The sequence below is a fragment of the Pantherophis guttatus genome, chromosome 1 (genome assembly GCF_059756535.1).
Source record: "Pantherophis guttatus breed Tessera chromosome 1, ASM5975653v1, whole genome shotgun sequence".
NCBI classification, from domain to species: Eukaryota; Metazoa; Chordata; class Lepidosauria; order Squamata; family Colubridae; genus Pantherophis; species Pantherophis guttatus.
This window is the reverse complement of record NC_142063.1, coordinates 138309183-138327661: the sequence shown is the minus strand read 5'-3', so window position 1 is coordinate 138327661 and position 18479 is coordinate 138309183. Positions and strand designations below refer to the sequence as shown.

At 41.9% G+C, this 18479-nt stretch overlaps 1 long non-coding RNA gene across 2 annotated transcripts in view; it reads right to left on the bottom strand.

Annotated features, from left to right (window-relative positions):
• LOC132710782 (uncharacterized) overlaps nucleotides 1-18479 on the bottom strand; it is a 128633-nt gene that overhangs the window by 51849 nt on the left and 58305 nt on the right. For both annotated transcript variants that reach the window (XR_015731117.1, XR_015731116.1), the window contains one exon: nucleotides 17982-18053. This is a non-coding gene — a long non-coding RNA (uncharacterized LOC132710782). The remainder of the gene's footprint in view (nucleotides 1-17981; nucleotides 18054-18479) is intronic.

Below are 18479 nucleotides of genomic sequence, written 5' to 3'. Positions count from 1 at the left end.
CTGAGATCTCAATTTTTCCAGCATGCAACAGTCTTAAACCAGGGATAAATTGTACCTTAAGATTCTGATTTGTTGAAATAATAACAAATTATGAATCTCTGTTTGATAGAATGGTTAAAAAAAAAAGTAGACGTAAGGTGCCTGATTTACTTAGTTGCTCAAGCTTTTTTGAGGTATTAAACAGAAGTGATTATCTATCATTCACCATAATGTTTGTTCAATCACGATAAGCCAGGATTCTATAAAAATGCCTTTTTGTAATATCTTTGTTTTTAAACGTTTAGAATCCAGCTAATCCCCTTGGTAAATAGTGAGAAATATGTAAAAAGAAAAGTGGAAAAGAAAATTGAATTATGTTTGGACTCAAGGAAATTTCCTTAGTTATGATTGACCAGTCTAGTTATTTCACTTGTCCACCATTTCAGAATGTCACTCAGTAACTGCTACTGAAATTAATGAAAACTTTCTTGTAATTCATGTTCATAAAACAGCACATTATTGCACTTATTGTTTCACGTTCAGGATGAGTATGTATAAAATGCATATAGGATTGTGTCCACATTGCAGGGAAGAACTCTGTTTAATTAATTTCAAGAGCCAGAGCTTCAATGGGTTAATTCTTCTGTCAGCTGCTCAAAAGCGGGTCAGTTAATAATCAATATCAATATCTCAGGCCAGATTAAAAAAAAAATTAGGAAGAAAACAGACTGCACAACTAACAGTTTGGCACAAGGATGAAGAAAGAAGTGGTGCCAGATGACTGATGAGCATCCATAGTTTTTAATTAATTGGGTTGAAAAATGTTACGTGTCAGGTTGAATTTAGGAGCTCACTCAACTGTGATTTTCAGGAATGTCAGAAACACATATCCCTTTCCGTGTCCTACCAGCCATCATGAAAACTGTCTTGAATATAACAGGTAGAAAAGGGACTGACTAGTCATACAATTATAATGGCCTAGAAATGTTAGCACTATAATGAAAATGTCATTTTCATTAATGGAAATGTGTTTTTCCCCTTAAAGTTGTAGTTGATTAACTTTTGTGGTTCTGAGGAGATAACTCAGCAAATTATCTAAATAAAGGCATAGTTAGGCCGAATATAGAGAATGTAAACTTTAATGCATCCGTTTTCTCACTTAAATTTGGACAATTGGAAATCGCATTAAACACAGAGATTGAACAGGACGTGAATTGTTTGTATGCCGGTCATCAGCAGCAATTTCCACTCTTGCTGTGCTGCGCCACACTCTTTACAGGGGAGAATTTGTAGACTATCTTCCTTTAAAACAGATGCCTGTTCCTGTCAACCTTCTCTTAATAGAATTGGTTCTGATATACTCTTTGTTCATGCCGTTTGGCGCTTCAGTTTGAAGAGTGCTTTGTATTAACTTTTTAAAGTCACATTACAAAGGGACGTTAAGATTTCTCAACAGGACTTTTTTTTTTATTTATTTAAAGAGGAGCTTTTGATCTCAAACCTGCTGAGGCCCAGTGAAATCCCGACCAATTCTCCAGTTACTCTTCACTATTGGAATCTGAAAAGACCCACCTGAAGGATTTAACTCACTGTATGGCTTCTGCCGTTCTTTTTTAGATCCTTTTATTCATGTGGACCTGAGGGAGCCTCGCTAGGGCACCCTTTGTGATCTGCTAAGTAGCCGAAGGTGCCCTTTCCATTAGCTGTATTCCCCAGGAAATAAAAAGCAGGAGGACACCAACCTATATACCTTATTTCCTGCTATCCCCACTTAAAGGGAAAATGCAGGGGGTCTGCTTAAACATCCTTTGCTACCTAAATGCCTTTTGGATATGGAAGCGCCATAAAAGACCTTCCATTGCATCTATTACCCTACTGCGGTGCATAGCAAATTAGATTTAAAAGCCTACTTTTTTTTCTCCCCCTTCCAGCTCTTTCTGTCATTTCCTTTAAATTTTCAATTTAGTGTCTAGTGACAGAATATTCCATAATGTTCTTTAGGACTTTATAACACCAATTATGCTAACTGTGAACATGATTTCAAAAGAATTAGAGTTGTATTAAGTTATAGACAAACCATTGGGGAAAAGGTCAGATTGGAAGCAGGAAAAACTGAAAGAAAGAAAGAAAAAGAAAGTCGGGGCTAGAAACTTCGTGATGTATGTGTTTCTTTCAGCTCCCCCCCCCTTTCTCCTCCACACTCCTATATTTTGTCAAATGTGCACAGCATGGATTTCTTTTTTGAAATAGTGTTGGTTAATTAGATGAGAGTAAACCGTACTCCCTTGTTATTTCACATCTACGCATTTCTCCATTAAGAGCTACTGTTGACTATTACTGGTTGTGCCAAAACATTATTTTTAATTTTGAGTCACTGAGTAGCACAAATGATTACCCAGAGTTGCTTTGTAGATAAAAGATCAGTTACTGAAAGCCTTGAAAGAGTATCGTAAACTGAAAATTATGCTGGATCTTTTTACCAGGGAAGCGAGACTTTTGTGGTGTGGGCTATATATTATACCCCCCCTGACCCCCCCTCCATCTTCACACAGACAGCCAAAAGCTGGGCATCTTTTTAGAGCTGAAATCTTTTTAAGGCAAAATTCAGTTGCAAAACAAACATTCCACGAAGCACAAAATGTCCACTCTGCTTTCTTCCTTTGTGCAGCGCACATCATCTGATACTATCATGCAATTTGAGAAATTTAAAAACGTAGTCATTGGCATCCATGTGAATTTTAGATTTGTATCCACTCCATATAGCTTAGCTGTGATTTTCTTTCTTTCTTTTTTCTTTTTAAAAAAACTGCAATCAGTATCTTTAACTTTCTTCCCATAGCTCTTATTTTGCCTGCTTGTTTTTAAAACTGAGAAAAGCTGTCAGTTTCCTTTACTAGATCATATCACATGAGGTTGGTAAAAATCAACCCTGCCTGTTCTTTGGAAGGACAGATAGTGAAGCTGAAACTCAAATACTTTGGCCACCAAATGAGAAGAAAGGGCACATTGGAAAAGACCCTGATGTTGAGAGAGATGGAAGGCAAAAGGAGAAGCGGACAGCATAGGATGAGATGGTTAGATAGTGTCATTAACGTAATGAACATGAATTTTGGCAAACTCCAGGAGACAATGGAGGACAGAGGGGCCTGGCCTATTATGGTCCATGGAGTTGCAACGAGTTGGACATGATTTAGCAACTAAACAAGATAGTTTCTAAGTTATAAACCAGGAGTGGCTATTCTTTGAGTTGCTAGAGAACCCCACTTAAATCTGCTTCAAAGCCACAATAGCTATAATGAAAACTAAGCAGCACCATCATCTCATATAGTTTGGTAGGTCAAGAATTTGGGGGCTTTTTGGGGGGGGGAGATGTTTTAAGTTTTTACCATTTAAAAACAGATTATGTGCCTATGTTATTGCTTCCATTTCAATTTTTGGAGTTTATGGTACCTCAACATGGGAAGGGGCAACATTGTAACTTTGAATGTAGCTTTTTCGGGGTGGGGGGTCTCTTGTAACTTTAAATGGTTGCTAAGCAATTGTTATAAGTTGAGGATTATTGTTCAGTTTCCAGGCTGGAATCTGATGGGAATGCATTCTCCACCATGCAGTTCTATTCTACAATTTTCAACAGTTGTGTTCCAATGGAAATCTATTCTTTATGAAAAGGGATGAGGGTGTCAGTAGCAGTGATGGGTTTCAAAATTTTTTATTACCAGTTCTGTGGGCGTGGCTTGGTGGGAGTGGCATGGCTTGGTGGGCGTGGCTTGGTGGGCGTGGCAGGGGAAGAATACTGTAAAACCTCCATTTCCTCCTAATCAGCTGGGACTTGGGAGGCAGAGAATAGATGGGGGCAGGGCCAGTCAGAATTTTTACTACCGGTTCTCCAAACTACTCAAAATTTCTGCTACCGGTTCTCCAGAACTGGTCAGAACCTGCTGAAACCCACCTCTGGTCAGGAGGCAAACACACAATTTTCTTGCATACCGTATATTGTATCCCCTTCTCTTCACCCTCCCCCACCCCCCAAAAAATAGCAGTTTCACAACATTCATATAGAAGGAATGGAAAACCTACACATTTGAAAACATACTTTGAATGCTCCTCTAGCAAGTTTTCTAATGACGTAATTCTAAAGATTGTTTCATTGATTGATCAGTTGAGTCTCCGATACAATGATCATGCTAAATTCTTGTAACAATTGACTGGTTTAACTTTTTATTATTATTTATTTTATAATAACAAAGAGCCATGGTGGCACAATTGTTAGAATGCAGTATTGCAGGCAAACTCTGTCCATTGCCAGTAGTATGATCCAGATCAGCTCAAGGTTGACTTTTTTTTTTTAATTTAAATTTATATACCGCCCTTCTCCCTGAGGACTCAGGGCGGTGTACAGCCAGAATTAAAAAACATGAAATACAAATATTAAAAACAGTTAAAATATATATAAATTTGGCCCAAAATTAAAAATACAAATCAATTAAAACATTTAAAATTTCTTCTTAAGCCAGCCCGGCTTGCTGGAAAAAGTGGGTTTTAAGGGCACGGCGGAAGGCGCTAAGGTCTTGGATTCTCCTTATCTCTGGGGGCAACTGATTCCAGAGGGTAGGTGCCCCCACAGAGAAGGCCCTACCCCTGGGGGTCACCAGCCTGCATTGATTGGCTGATGGCACCCTGAGGAGGCTCTCTCTGTGGGAGCGCACGGGACGATGGGAGGTCGTTGGTAGCAGCAGGCGGTCTCGAAGATAGCTAGGCCCGATGCCATGGAGCGCTTTAAAGGTGATAACCAGCACCTTGAAGTGCACCCGGAAGACCACTGGGAGCCAGTGCAGCTCGCGCAGGAGCTGTGTTACATGGGAGCGCCATGCTGCTCCCATCACTACCCGCGCTGCTGCATTCTGGACCAGTTGGAGCCTCCGGGTGCTCTTCAAGGGGAGCCCCATGTAGAGAGCGTTGCAGTAGTCAAGGCGAGAGGTGATGAGGGCATGAGTGACTGTGCACAGGGAATCCTGATCAAGAAAGGGCCGCAACTGGCGAATCAGGCGAACCTGACAAAAGGTCCCCCTGGTTACAGCTGTCAGATGTTCCTCCAAGGACAGCTGCCTATCCAGGAGGACTCCCAGATTGCGAGCCCCTTCTGTGGGGGCCAAAGACTCTCCCCCAATAGTTAGTGATGGAGTCAACTGACTATATCGGGATGCCGGGAGCCACAGCCACTCAGTCTTGGAAGGGTTGAGCTTGAGCCTGTTCCTCCCCATCCAGATCCGCACAGCCTCCAGGCACTGGGACATCACTTCAAGGGCATCATTGGGGTGGCCTGGGGTGGAGATGTACAGCTGGGTGTCATCAGCGTACTGGTGGTATCTCACCCCAAAGCCACGGATGATCTCGCCCAGCGGCTTTACATAAATGTTGAACAGAAGGGGCGAGAGGACCGATCCCTGCGGCACTCCACAGATAAGAGGCCTCGAGGTCGACCTCTGCCCCCCTGCCAACACAAACTGCGACCAGTCAGAGAGAAAGGAGGAGAACCACCGCAACACGGTGCCTCCCACCCCCAACTCTTCCAGCCGGTGCAGCATGATACCATGGTCAATGGTATCAAAAGCCACTGAGAGATCTAACAGGACCAGAACAGAGGAGCAACCCCTGTCCTGAGCCCTCCAGAGATCATCAACCAACGCGACCAATGCCGTTTCCGTGCTGTGCCCAGACCTGAAACCTAACTGGAACGGATCTGGATAAGATGTTTCCTCCAGGAATTGTGGGAACTGTCGCGCGACCACACTCTCAACAACCTTCGCCATAAAGCGAAGGTTGGAGACAGGATGATAGTTGGCCAATATTGCCGGATCCAGGGACGGCTTCTTGAGGAGACGCCTCACCACCGCCTCTTTCAAGGCAGCGGGAAAGTGGCCCTCACTCAGCGAAGCGTTGATAACACCCTGGAGCCAGCCTCATGTAACCTCCCGGGAAGCCAGTACCAACCAGGAGGGACACGGGTCCAGTAAACATGTGGCCGCACTAAGTCTCCCCAAAATCCTGTCCACATCATCGGGAGTCACAGCGTCAAACTCCTCCCAGATAACATTCTCAAGACTATTCCTCGTCACTCTGCCCTGATCTACCCAGTCAGAGTCCAAATCCCGCCGGATCTGAGCGATTTTGTCATACAGGTATTGTCCAAAATCCTCCTCCCTGCCTTCCAAGCGATCCTCCCGCACTCCCGGATGGAGCAGGGAGCGGGTCACCCTAAACAGGGCGGCCGGACGATTCCCTGATGATGCAATAGAGGCGGAAAAGTAATTAAACTTTGCCGTCTTTATCGCCACTAGGTAGGTCTTAATATGCGACCTTACCAGTGTTCGATCAGACTCAGCGAGACTGGCCCTCCAACCGCTCTCCAGGCGTCTTTTCTGGCGCTTCATTTCCCTCAGCTCCTCGGTGAACCAAGGAGCCGCACGGGATCGGCACCGGGTCAGAGGCCGCAAAGGCACGACTCGGTCCAAGGCCCCACCAGCCGCCCGATCCCAGGCGGCTACCAGGTCCTCGGCCGAGTCATGTGCTAGAACCTCAGGAAATGGCCCAAGCTCCATCTGGAACCTCTCAGGATCCATCAGGCGCCTGGGGCGGATTCATCTAATTGGATCCGCCTCCCTGCAGCAGGGGGCAGCGGTTCAAAGATCCAGGCGAAGGAGTGAGTGGTCTGTCCATGACAAGGGTTCCATATCTATATCCCCAATAACAAGACCACTCAACCACTGGCCAGAGACAAAAATCAGGTCCAGAGTGTGACCTCCCCTGTGAGTAGGGCCATGAACTAACTGGGTCAGGTCCATGGCCGTCATGGAAGCCATGAACTCCCGAGCCACCTCAGACATTTCACCAGTGGATGGCAAGTTGAAATCACCCATGACTAAAAGCCTGGGTGTATCTACTGCCACCGTGGCTATCACGTCGAGTAGCTCAGGTAGGGCTGTTGCCACGCGACAGGGAGCCAGGTACGTAAGCAACAAGCCCATCTGAACCCCATGACCCCACCTCACAAGGAGGGACTCACATCCGGCTATCTGAGGCACAGTGGTCTCCCTCGGACCCAGATCCTCGTTAATAATAACCGCCACCCCCCGCCCCTCCCCTGGGCCCTCGGCTGATGGAATGCTCTGAAGCCTGGTGGGCACATTTTGACCAGAGGGACGCCGCCCTCCGGGCCCAACCAGGTCTCCGTAATACCCGCCAGGTCCGCTCCTCCCTCTTGAATAAGATCGTGAATGAGGGGAGCCTTATTTACCATGAACCTGGCGTTGCACAGCATCATCCGAAGGCCCAGATCCTGAGTATCTAAGCCACCTAGTGTCCGAGCGGAGCCTTGGGGACCGGGGCAAGCAATTGCTCTCAGATAGCAAGTGCGAGCCCCCAACACATGATATGGTCCCCTGCTCCCGCCATATCTGCCCCTCCCATTCACCGTGCTGATGGAAAATTCCTCCTCCGGATAGTCCTCCAGCTCCTCCCCAATCCCTCGACCTGCACCCTCCAAACCGTCCCCCTGTGCCGGGCTCGGCTCTGACCCTAGTGGGTTCATCCCCCCAAACCCCTTGGTCTTCCTCCCGGTTCCCCTTAAAAAATCATTATTCCCTCCCCTTAAAAATTTCATTAAAAATTTATGTAGAAAACCCCTCAACCCCCTCTTCGCTGCATGCCATCTCTCGGGGTTCCAAGACCCGTCATCAAGATAGGCCCTCGATAACATGAAGGGCCAGGCCTGCGAGAGGGGGGAGTCTCGCAGTGCGAAGAGATCAGCGAATGAATACATCTTAAGGTTCCAAAAGTCTGTCTGGGGCAGATGGAAAAAGGCCAAGGATTCTTAATGATGGTTTAAAAAAAGTCCAGGGGAGAGAGTCCACCATTTCGGCCGGGGGGGGGTCAAACCGGACTCCACTGTCCTCCCACAACAGTGGAGAGGAGTCTCAGGCAGCTGTCCCAGAAGGCAATGACCCAGTCACCCTCTCACGGTGGCCAGTGACAGCAGGTCTTATACAGTGGCAGCTGCAACAAGATGACACCCTCAGTGCCCCCGCCCAGGCTCACATCTCTCCTCACAGCAAGTGGATGTTAATGTCAATAGGGCTGATGGAATTTCCGGAAACCGGAGGTCAGCTGTGGGCATACAAGGAGCTATTAAGTCCGGGTGCAAGAAAAATCTGGGGAGATAGTAGTCCAGGCCACACCCACAAACCTTCCTTCCTTCCAAGGTTGGTAAAATGAGAACCCAGATTTTTGGAGGCAATATGCTGGAACTGTAAACTGCTTAGACAGGGCTATAAAACACTCTCAAGTAAAATATAACTCTAGAATATAAGTGCTATTGCTAGTATTTTATCTACCACTATCAGTTTGCAAGATTGGGTGTCATAATTAATTTAAGATGCAGTGTGTTTTTACACACTACCTTCTCAGTTAGTAAAAATGACCAAACATGAATAGGCAAGGTGAGCTATAAATGTCACGTATACAGACAAATACTGTACATAATCTTTGGCTAAAGATACCACCTCTTGATCATTTTTGCCTTTTATTGCTTTTTATCTTTAAATTTCAAGAAGCAAGACCCTGTATAGAAGATTCCAAAAAGGAGAAAGAAAGGAAATTCACTTGAGGGATAATTTAAAGGCATTAAGGAAATGGAATAGAAAGTATATATAGCCCCAAGTGGAAAGACCTTGAGTCCTGAAGTCTATCTGCTCCCTGGAGTAGTTTGGTTTCCAGGCTAGATTCTGGTGGGAACCAATTCTATTCAATTCTATTAATTTAATTGGGGTAGAAAAGCCCATATTTGATTCCACAGTCTTAGTGGAACACACTTCACCTCACAGAGACTGAGATCCTCTATTCCTTGTACCCCACTTGAATTTAAAAGGAAGCAAAATTTGAACACAACAATTTTTTCCCAGTCTAGCAGCTTCCAGCCCAGTTAGTGAAAAGGTTATGGCGGCTGTGAACAATGGGAATGGTAATCCAACCATCTGGTACTCATCAGATTTGGAAAGGAGGTAAGACTTTTTAAAGGGTTGTGTTTTCTGTTGTATCCTTTGTTCATACTTTATTATACACAATCCTGAAATTGGGATCTAAACAGATAGAAAGCTGCAAATTGAATTGCATAATTGAATAACTAGCTATTTACTTACTATCCTCTAATGAATTTATAAGTAATAGTTTGTATGATTTAAGTGTAAGAGTATAATCAAGTTAAGACTTATTAAGAAATATATTATTTCGTTTATATATTGATATTTTAATAAACTACTTTTAAAGGCTACCAGGTACTACAGTAGGCTGTATTTTTATATTAAGTGCAAAATGTTTTATAATGAACATAATATAATCATTTACTGGAAACACTGAATTGGGGTATTTTCCATTTATCATGAAACCTTATTCAACAATACCTTATATTTTAAACTTGAAAACAGGTACTCTTTAACTTGGATGATGGGTAAAGTTAATTTTGAACAATTATTCCTTTACTCCAGGAGTCTCCAAACTTGGCAACTTTAAGACGTGTGCACTTCCACTCTTAAAGTTGCCAAGTTTGGAAAGTCCTGTTTTACTCCATTAGTATATCCTGCATTGTATCACTCTACTCCATGTTGAGGCTTCTCCATTGTTGATAATTGCGCAGGAGGACAGAGAACTTCTCCAATTTCTAAGCGGGGGTTGGATTAGAAGACCTCCAAGGTCCCTTCCAACTTTTTTCTGTCTTGATATGAGTCTGCCAAAGGAAAAGAATGCATCTCTGTTCCCAGCTTTCTGATGCTAGTCTTGCCTTCTGATCTTTAGTAGGCATTTCACTTTTGGTCCTTCGTAGCCTCAGAAAAGATGGAGCAATCATTCAACTTACCAATTGTGCTCTATGTGTACCAAAAGAGATAATGATGCCTTCCTATCTACTGCTTGAGAGTTTTAAGCACTTTGGGAAGGCAAGAAGCATATATCAAAAGGGTTAAACATTGTATGGCAAACTGAGAGACTATCTGTCTACCTTCCAATTCCATTTAGTTCACTCCTGAATGCTAGGCATTTGAGGCTTATGGAATTAGTACATATTTTAGTGACTTATACAGCTATCCTTTCAGTAGTCCAAACATTTTCAGTCTGTAGCAGATTTTGAACTATCTCCTGTCATTCAACGTGTAAAAAAGTGACATGTGGAAGAAGAGAATTACACCTGGATTTGATATTTTCCCCTCTCCAATCACAGCATATAAAATTAGCACACTTTGGAATGAGATTTTCACAAAGTTGTTTGCATAAATAAAATTCACCCATGAAAGCATTTCTTACACAATTGATCTTTTTTTAGTTTTTGTGGAGAGAGGCTTTGTGAAAACTGTGCATCTTATTTGGTACCAAAATGAATTGTTTGTCTCAGCCAAGAAACAAAATGCACGGATGGCAACATTTCAGCTATGTTTTTCCAGGCGTAAACCTTTAAATCTTTTAGCCTTTGGCTACAGAGCAAATTCCAAGACAATTCCTGAAACCTGTTAAAAGCGAGGGCATACCTCTTTGCCTTGTATACGGGAGATTTTCCTGTTTTTAAAAAAGGACTCCTGTGCAGTTACAAAAATGAGATCTGCCCAAGAAATGTGATATATCACTGGGCTCCTTACCAAAACGTGGCTGGCTCTAAGGCTGGCACTTCCATTTCAAGGGGAAAAACCCACAAGAATAAAATGCAGGTCTGAAATTCTGAAAACAAACCCTCATTCCAAAGGTCTGAGCTATTTTGAAAGGTAATCAAAGGCAGTCTCTATAACCAAGAGATTGTCAAGTAAACGGCCCCTGAGTAAATGAGTTAGCAAACATGTATTACTTCAGCCTCAGAGCAGCATCTGGGGAGGAAGAGCTTCATGCCAGTTTGTCTACTACCTAACGTAGTAGAGTTACTGTATTTTTCGGAGTATAAGACGCACCTTAGTTTTTGGGGAGGAAAATAAGAAAAATGCTGATTGGAAGGTGGATTGGCCTCCCGGAATACCCCCAATCAGTTGTTCCCAGAGGTGAATTTTAGCAACAGGTTCCTTGGTTGTGAGCTCTGTGCCTTGTTTTTTTTTTTTTTTTTGCTTTTTTTTCTGCCTCTGAAATGTCTGGAACTCTTGTTTCAGAAAAAACTTTTTTTCCTGCCTCTGAAAGCCTCAAAACAGAGCTTCAGAAAAAAAGCCTCTGAAGTTTTGTTTGAGGGCTTCTTTTATGAAGCTTCATTTCTGATGCTTTTTTCAGCCTCTGAAACCTCCATTTGAGAAGCTGGGCAGGGCTACATTTGGAGTATAAAATGCACCCAGATTTTCACCCTCTTTTTTGGGGGGGAAAAGGTCCGTTTTATACTCCAAAAAAATACAATAAGTTTTGATAAAGCCAATGCATTGGAGAATGAAAGTGAATATACGTGTCCCAGGATAATGTTGCTGGATCCAATCTGGGTCAGTCACCGGGACCAGAGATTTTGTCTTCTGAACTTTTGGACTCATGCTGGAACCCATCCTCAGGGAACTTCTCCCTCACCAGTCTCTCTAATTGGGGTGGTTATGGTGAGAAAGAAGTTCCTTGAGGATAGGCTCCAGCATAAGTCCGAAAGCTTGGAAGTCAAAACCTCTGGTGACTGACCCAGATTGGATCCTGTAATACATTGGAGAGTCAGTTTGGTGTAGTGGTGAAGGTGCTGGCCTAGAAACCAGGAGATGGTGAGTTTCTAGTTTCTAGTTTCACCTTAGTCACGAAAGCTGACTGGCGACTTTGGGCCAGTCACTCTCGCTCAGCCCAACCTACCTTACAGGGTTGTTGCTGTGGGGAAAAATAGAGGAGGAAGGAGTATTGTGTGTGTTCACCACCTTGTGTTGCTTATAAAGTAATAACAGCAGGATAAAAATCAAATAAATAAATAAATAATAAAATATAGGGCCCAGTTCTAGACTGATTCCATCCAAAATATTGTAAGATTCATTCCTACTGATTTCCTTGAGGTCATTGGCATGATGGCCAGAAAACTCACTTCATATCCTTCCACTGTGATGAGGATTCATTTGACTTTCATAAAATTTTCTTCTGATGTGATCCCTTTGTATTCAAGAAATAGCATGCCTTCTTTGCCAAAACAACGGTTGATTTTGAGATAAACAAGGCACCCCAGCAGGGTGTGGAATTGTAAGTATGTATTAAGTCATGCAGGAATCGTTCGTACGACCAAATCAACACTGCAGCCGTATCAGACATAGCTTGTATCCCCTTGGTCCACATTCTTCTTTGTTTCATGATGCAAATTGGCCTTGTCTATAGGATCTGACAGAGACAAGGACGGCAAACTGAGAAATGTAGGGAGTTCTCTGCTGAATTCCTATTCCCTCATTGATCCTTTAGGATTGTTATGAGGAAGTACTGTATTCACTGCTGAGATTCCTCATTAAGTTGTCAGGAAACCGCCTGCTTGTTAACCATGACCACCCTTTCGCCTCGTTTTTCAAAACACGGCTGAGGTTAAACGTTAAACGTCTGCAGTGAAGGACACCTGTATTTGCTACTCCCTTTATGTGACTGAGGGATGGTGGTGGTAGGGAAAAGCTTTATAGCTGTATAAATTAGCATAATTAAATCCACATCCATTTGAAAAATAAAAGAAACCCTCTCAATCACCTCTTTCCCCTTCACATGCAGATAGTGGCATTTATCCAAGGTGCTGAGACACAAAGGGACTTTTCTAACTGTTGAAGACCTTGCTGGAAGAAAGAGCAATAGGATTGGATATTGGCCCATGCTTCATCTTTTAAACTAATGAAAAGGATTAGGGGCTTTTCTCTATTTCAAGAAGGGATGGACCTCAGAGAAGGGTGTTTCTCTTGCGTTTTACTTCAACACCTATATGTGTGTGTGTATGTGTGGAAGGGAGGATGTAAACAAAGACTGACATTATGATTTCCTCTCTTTCACCAATCCATTGTTCTGACAACAACTATCACCATTATTTCCTCCTCCTCCTCCTCCTCCTCCTCCTCCTCCTCCTCCTCCTCCTCCTCCTCCTCCTCCTCCTCCTTCTCTCCTCTTTCTTTTGATTTTACAGGGGAACCCTTGTGACCCCAGAAATGCCACCAGGCTGCTCTCTATGGCCTTTGCCAAAGAGAATTCCTCCAGATGAAAACTGACATGGGGTTCAGGGGTTAATTTCTGGAACTGGCACATTTGCATACAAATGAAAAATGATGGAATTTTGCTTCTCCTAAATTTTCAATGTCATCAGCATCAAACAGCAGTCAGCAGCTCCCTTGCTGTTTGAAGAATATTCATTACTTCAGAAGAAGGGGCACCTTGTTTGTATTAATCTCCTCTGCAGGTCAATGACTTAATTTGCTAAACTTCATCTGAAGAGCCTTTCACTTTTGGTCTTCTCGGTTATTCTTTGTTATTTTTTTCGTAACCAGCTCTTAAGGCTTTTCTTTTTAAAACCTTTCCCAGCAAAGAGGGAAAGATGGATTTAAAACAAAATAATCAAACTGATGAACTGTCCATCACCTTTTCAAATGAACTCTCATGCTAATCATTTTGAATATATGTACTCTCTCTGCATATTCATCCCCAAATATGCATGACCTAGATATGATCCGTACAATGCACACATATGCATGGATATGTATTTTACATGCCTATGTACCCATACACACATGAATATAAAAACTATTTTAATTTTAGTTGGGACTTCTTAAATATAAACAAATATGCATGCGACCCACTTTTCTGTTTACTCAAACATCTATTAAAAATCCATCTTCCTTTTAAAACAGATTAACAAAATTACATTTTTTTGTCATGGGCTGGAAGGTTCATGAGTAACAAGGCTATATCAACAGGAGATGGTGATTAATCCTTAAAAACAATTTCAGTGTCCATTTTAACTTCTTTTGGAAATACTTACCTTACCTAAAAAGGCTACAACTGAAGATCTTTGTAAATCTGGGCTGCTACATCTTTATTTCTAGAAAGAATCTAGAAAGCCTCTGAATGTGCCTGAAGTCAAATGGATTGTTTAGATCCGGGTCTCCAAACTTTGCAACTTTAAGACTTGTGGATTTTAACTTCCAGAATTCCTCAGCCAGCCATGGTAGCTGGGGAATTTTGGGAGTTGAAGTCCACAAGCCTTAAAGTTACCAAATTTGGAGACCCATGGCCTAGAGGGCTTCTCACAGCAGTAGTCAGGGAGTCAGACTTTGTGTTAGTGGCCAAGTGGTAGAGCATTGGTGGTGATGGTGATGGTGCTATTGTTGGCATGTCACATAAATGCACACAGTATAAATCAGGAAATACTGGGAACCTCTACTTGTTTGGTTCTGAACTTTCTTCAAGGAAACAAAGTAAAGCAATGCCAATATGTCCAGAAGCTAGAAGAATGACATAAGAAAAAGAACAACTCTTTGAAGAAAGAATACAAGAGAAAGGAGCAAAAGGGAAGGAGGTGGAAATTCTCGATTTATATATGACTGGGATACTCTAACCTGAATAGTTACTTGCATTATCAAAGCATAAGAAATATTGAAAAGCCCTTTTATCACCAGATGAATGTTGTCAGAATCCTGAGAATTTGGACTATTGAAGCCTTTTTTGGGGGGGAGGGGGGATACTTTTGAGTCAGTTTTGACACCTAGCGACTGCCTGGACAAGTCTCTGTATTTTCCAGAGCAAGATTTCAGATACGGTTTCTCCTTGCCTGCTTCCTGGAGCTGAGAGAAACTGACTGGCCCATGATCTCTACCTGGCTTTGTGCCTTAGACGGGACTAGAACTCACTGTCTCCTGGTTTCTAGCCTGAGGCCTTAACCACTACACCAAACTGGCTCTCTTATTGAAATACACCATTCTGTATAGTATTTCCATATTTTTAATCCAGTGGCAATAGCAAATGTTTGATTTTTAAATCCGTACACTACTGACAAATGTCAAATTCATGCCTCATGTTACCTTTGAAACCTCAGGTATTCTTCCCCAGCTATTCCTCTGAGTTGAAACAAACAAATTGTTGGTTTTTAATATTTTAACTTTTGATGCTCAAAGTTTTAACACTTTCCATATTCTAATTGTTTTGTATTGTTATTTTATGATGTTGTAAGATGCTCAGAGTCGCTTGATAGTGAGATGGCAGCATATAAACAAAACAAAACAAAACAAAACAAAACAAAACAAAACAAAACAAAACAAAACAAAACGCTGGTTGCTATGTACATTCTGCCTCTCCAGCAGCCAAAACAGAGGTAGCTTTGGAGGTAAAGAAGCCCCTGGTCAGATGATCGGGATTATCCTGTAGTGGGCCAATTGGAACCATGATGTCATTTAGGAACTTCCTCTCCACAAAATGTCTACCCAGATAGGGTTGGTTAATGTTCTGATGGGAAAAAAAACTTTCCAGGCTCAAATTACTATACTTCAATACATTAAGTGAAGATCCAGAGAGGTGGATGGATTCAGTTACAAGGGTGATGCATGTATCATTGAAAGACTTGAAAGAACAGGTATGGGATAAATCATCATAAATCTATCTGTGTGGTTGCTAAAAGTTGAAAATCACTTGATTGCACAAAGCCAATCAATCAACACATATATAACAGTAGTGGGTTTCAATTTAGTTTGCTACCAGTTTGCTCATGCACGCTCGATGCTTCTGCACATACGCAGAAGCATCTGTGCGGATGGGTGGAGCCTCCCACCACTGTTACCGGTTCACCTGATTCGGGAGAACTGGTAGCAACCCACCATTGATATATAACAGTATTAACAAAACCATATAACTTCAAATTCATTAATAGTATTAAAAGAAAATGTGTAGAAAAACCTAAAAATGATATTTTCATTGGAAAATGCCAAAATATTAAACAAGAATGCCTAGAGGTTTTTCTTTTTTTAAAATTATTTTTTCAAACAACAGCCAACAACCATACACTCCACTCAGCGACCCCAATTCAAACCCTGGCAATCCTGGCAAACACCACATACCAATAATCCATTGCTGCAAATCACATCTATCTTTCTCCTAGTCTTCTCCATAGCTAGTTCCCATGCCTGAAAAGTCCACAATTCTTGAGGTCTTGATATATTCCAAATACAAAGGGTTTGCAGCCAAGAAGAACATATGCATCTCCAACACACAGTGGTCTCTCCAGAATCCTATGAATAGGCCTGTTGGGTTTAGCCCAAATCTGGCAAGAGGACAGAGGAATTAATGGCCCAGCCTATCCAAAGATTATAATATGATTGTGAATATAGCAGTAATAAGTTTTACTAATTATGTGTACATACTAAACTTATTTTTCTTGGGCCAAACAAGATTTGATATTCTGAAGAAAAAAAAATAAGCCAAACCATTGTCCCTGCAAAGGCTTCAGATGGGAGACAGATCTATTACAAGCAGCTCAAGCTGGCACCCTTTGAATATAGCATTGTGGACTGCCCTCTCTCCCAGGTTAACAAATATCAGCCAGCATTTGGGAATTCTGGGAGTACCACAGAATTTGAAGGCATCTAGTTGCTGAAAGCAATCAGTAAGAAAGCTTCATAAAAATCAGACTGATGTGAAACATTGTCCTTCCTAATTTGCACAGGGTTAATTCAATTATCACCAGAGGAAAAACTTATGGGATGATGAATTTTGAGGCACACCTAGGAATTTTTGTTGTGCCCCCAAATCTTCTGGGTCTGGCAAAGCTGGTAGAAACTTTACCACATTTTAACCATTTTAGAACTTCTGGTGTTTTTCTTTTTTAACAAATAAAATAAAATAAAAAAATAAACCAATCTCAAAGGCCCTAAATGTTATATTTCAAAAGCCAGGTATCCTGTTTGGTCAAGAAGCTTTTCAGTAATTAGAATCTGCTTTTCACCTCAAACATTGTGTAGTAAATATTGCAACAGCCTAATTAGAAAATTAGGTACAATATTTAGCCCTAATCCCTGTGTGCCAGAATTGTTTAACTGTGGAGGAATTGGAGCTCGTTTATTCCCAGTGTGTTCAAAAATTCAAACTTCAAAGGAAATTTCTATCTCCCAATTCCAGCTCATGAGCACATTGGAAGTATAATACGGAAAAGCTTAACAATCCCTGCTGAGGGAAGGGCAATTTGACACCGAGACTACTGTGAAAACTGCTATTGCAACACTGGTAGGCAGAAAGTGCTTATTAGATAAATACCGCTCAGGTCCTGGAGCAAAATGTACTGGAGTCTTCTGGAAAAAATCTGAGTTGGATAAAGCCAAAGATAATGGAACAGATTTTAAAAGTATAGCAAAGAACTTTGCATTTCTCCTTCATTGATTTTCCTGGTTGCCTTTGGATTTGTAAAAAAAACCCCCAAATATTCAGCCACGCAAAACTTCCAGAAAGTTTAATTTTAAGCTCCAACAAAATCTCTTGATGGTATTTTCATTTCATGGCAAGCCATGAGCCTTCCCCAGAGTTGGTTGGTATAAACTGGCATGCCTCTTGACATTTTACAGCAAGATTGCAAGAGATTAGCATCCTCACAATGATACCGTCAGCTGATTGATCTCTTTCCACCGAAGTATGTTTCAGGTAGTCCTCAATTTATGAGCACAATTGGGAACAATTTTTTTGTTGCTAAGCAAGGCAGTTGTTAAGTGTCGTGTCTGATTTTACAAAGTTTTTTGCAACGGTTGTTTAGAGAGGCACTGCAGTTGATGAATGAATTACAGTCATTAAGCCAACCCAGCTTCCCGCCATTTGACTTTACTTGACTGGGAAGATTGCAAATGGCAGTCACATGACTCTGGAGCACTGCAACTGTTGTAAATATATACTGGTTGCCAAGCTCCCAAATGTTGTTTACATGACCATGGGGATGCAGTGATGGTTGTAAGTATGAGGACCAGTTATAAATCATTTTTTTCCAATGCCATTGTAACTTTGAATGATCGCTAAACAAATGGTTATAAGCCAAGGATTACCTGTATAGTTATCTGAAGCGACCTCTCCTGCACCAAATCAAAATGGCGTACTAGTTCAAACAGAGCAGAAAGCTGGAAGACAAAGCACATACAGTACATTTCTGCAATTTTGTTTTCAATAATAATAATGTGGGCATTTCTCAGTAAATGTAAAACTTCTTCTGTTTAAAAGCTTTGAACCTCACATTTCTGGAACATGGCAAAGTCACACATAGTTATTAACTCTCAGCTTTAGATGGCATGTTATACCAAGTGTCTGTCAAGATAAGGTAAAGCATAAACTCCAGATTATTCCCCTTTATTTTGACTCCATGGGGCTTAGATACAGGAAGGGAAATGTAAGATGTTTGAAAAGCAAAAACAAAACAAAACAAAAAAAATTCTGCTGATTTTAGTCTTAGCCTCTCAGTGGTATAGCACAGAAAGGGGATTTTGACTTGCAAAATCCTGTAAGCAACCACACTTCGGAGAATGTATGTATACAATTGTTTAAGGAAC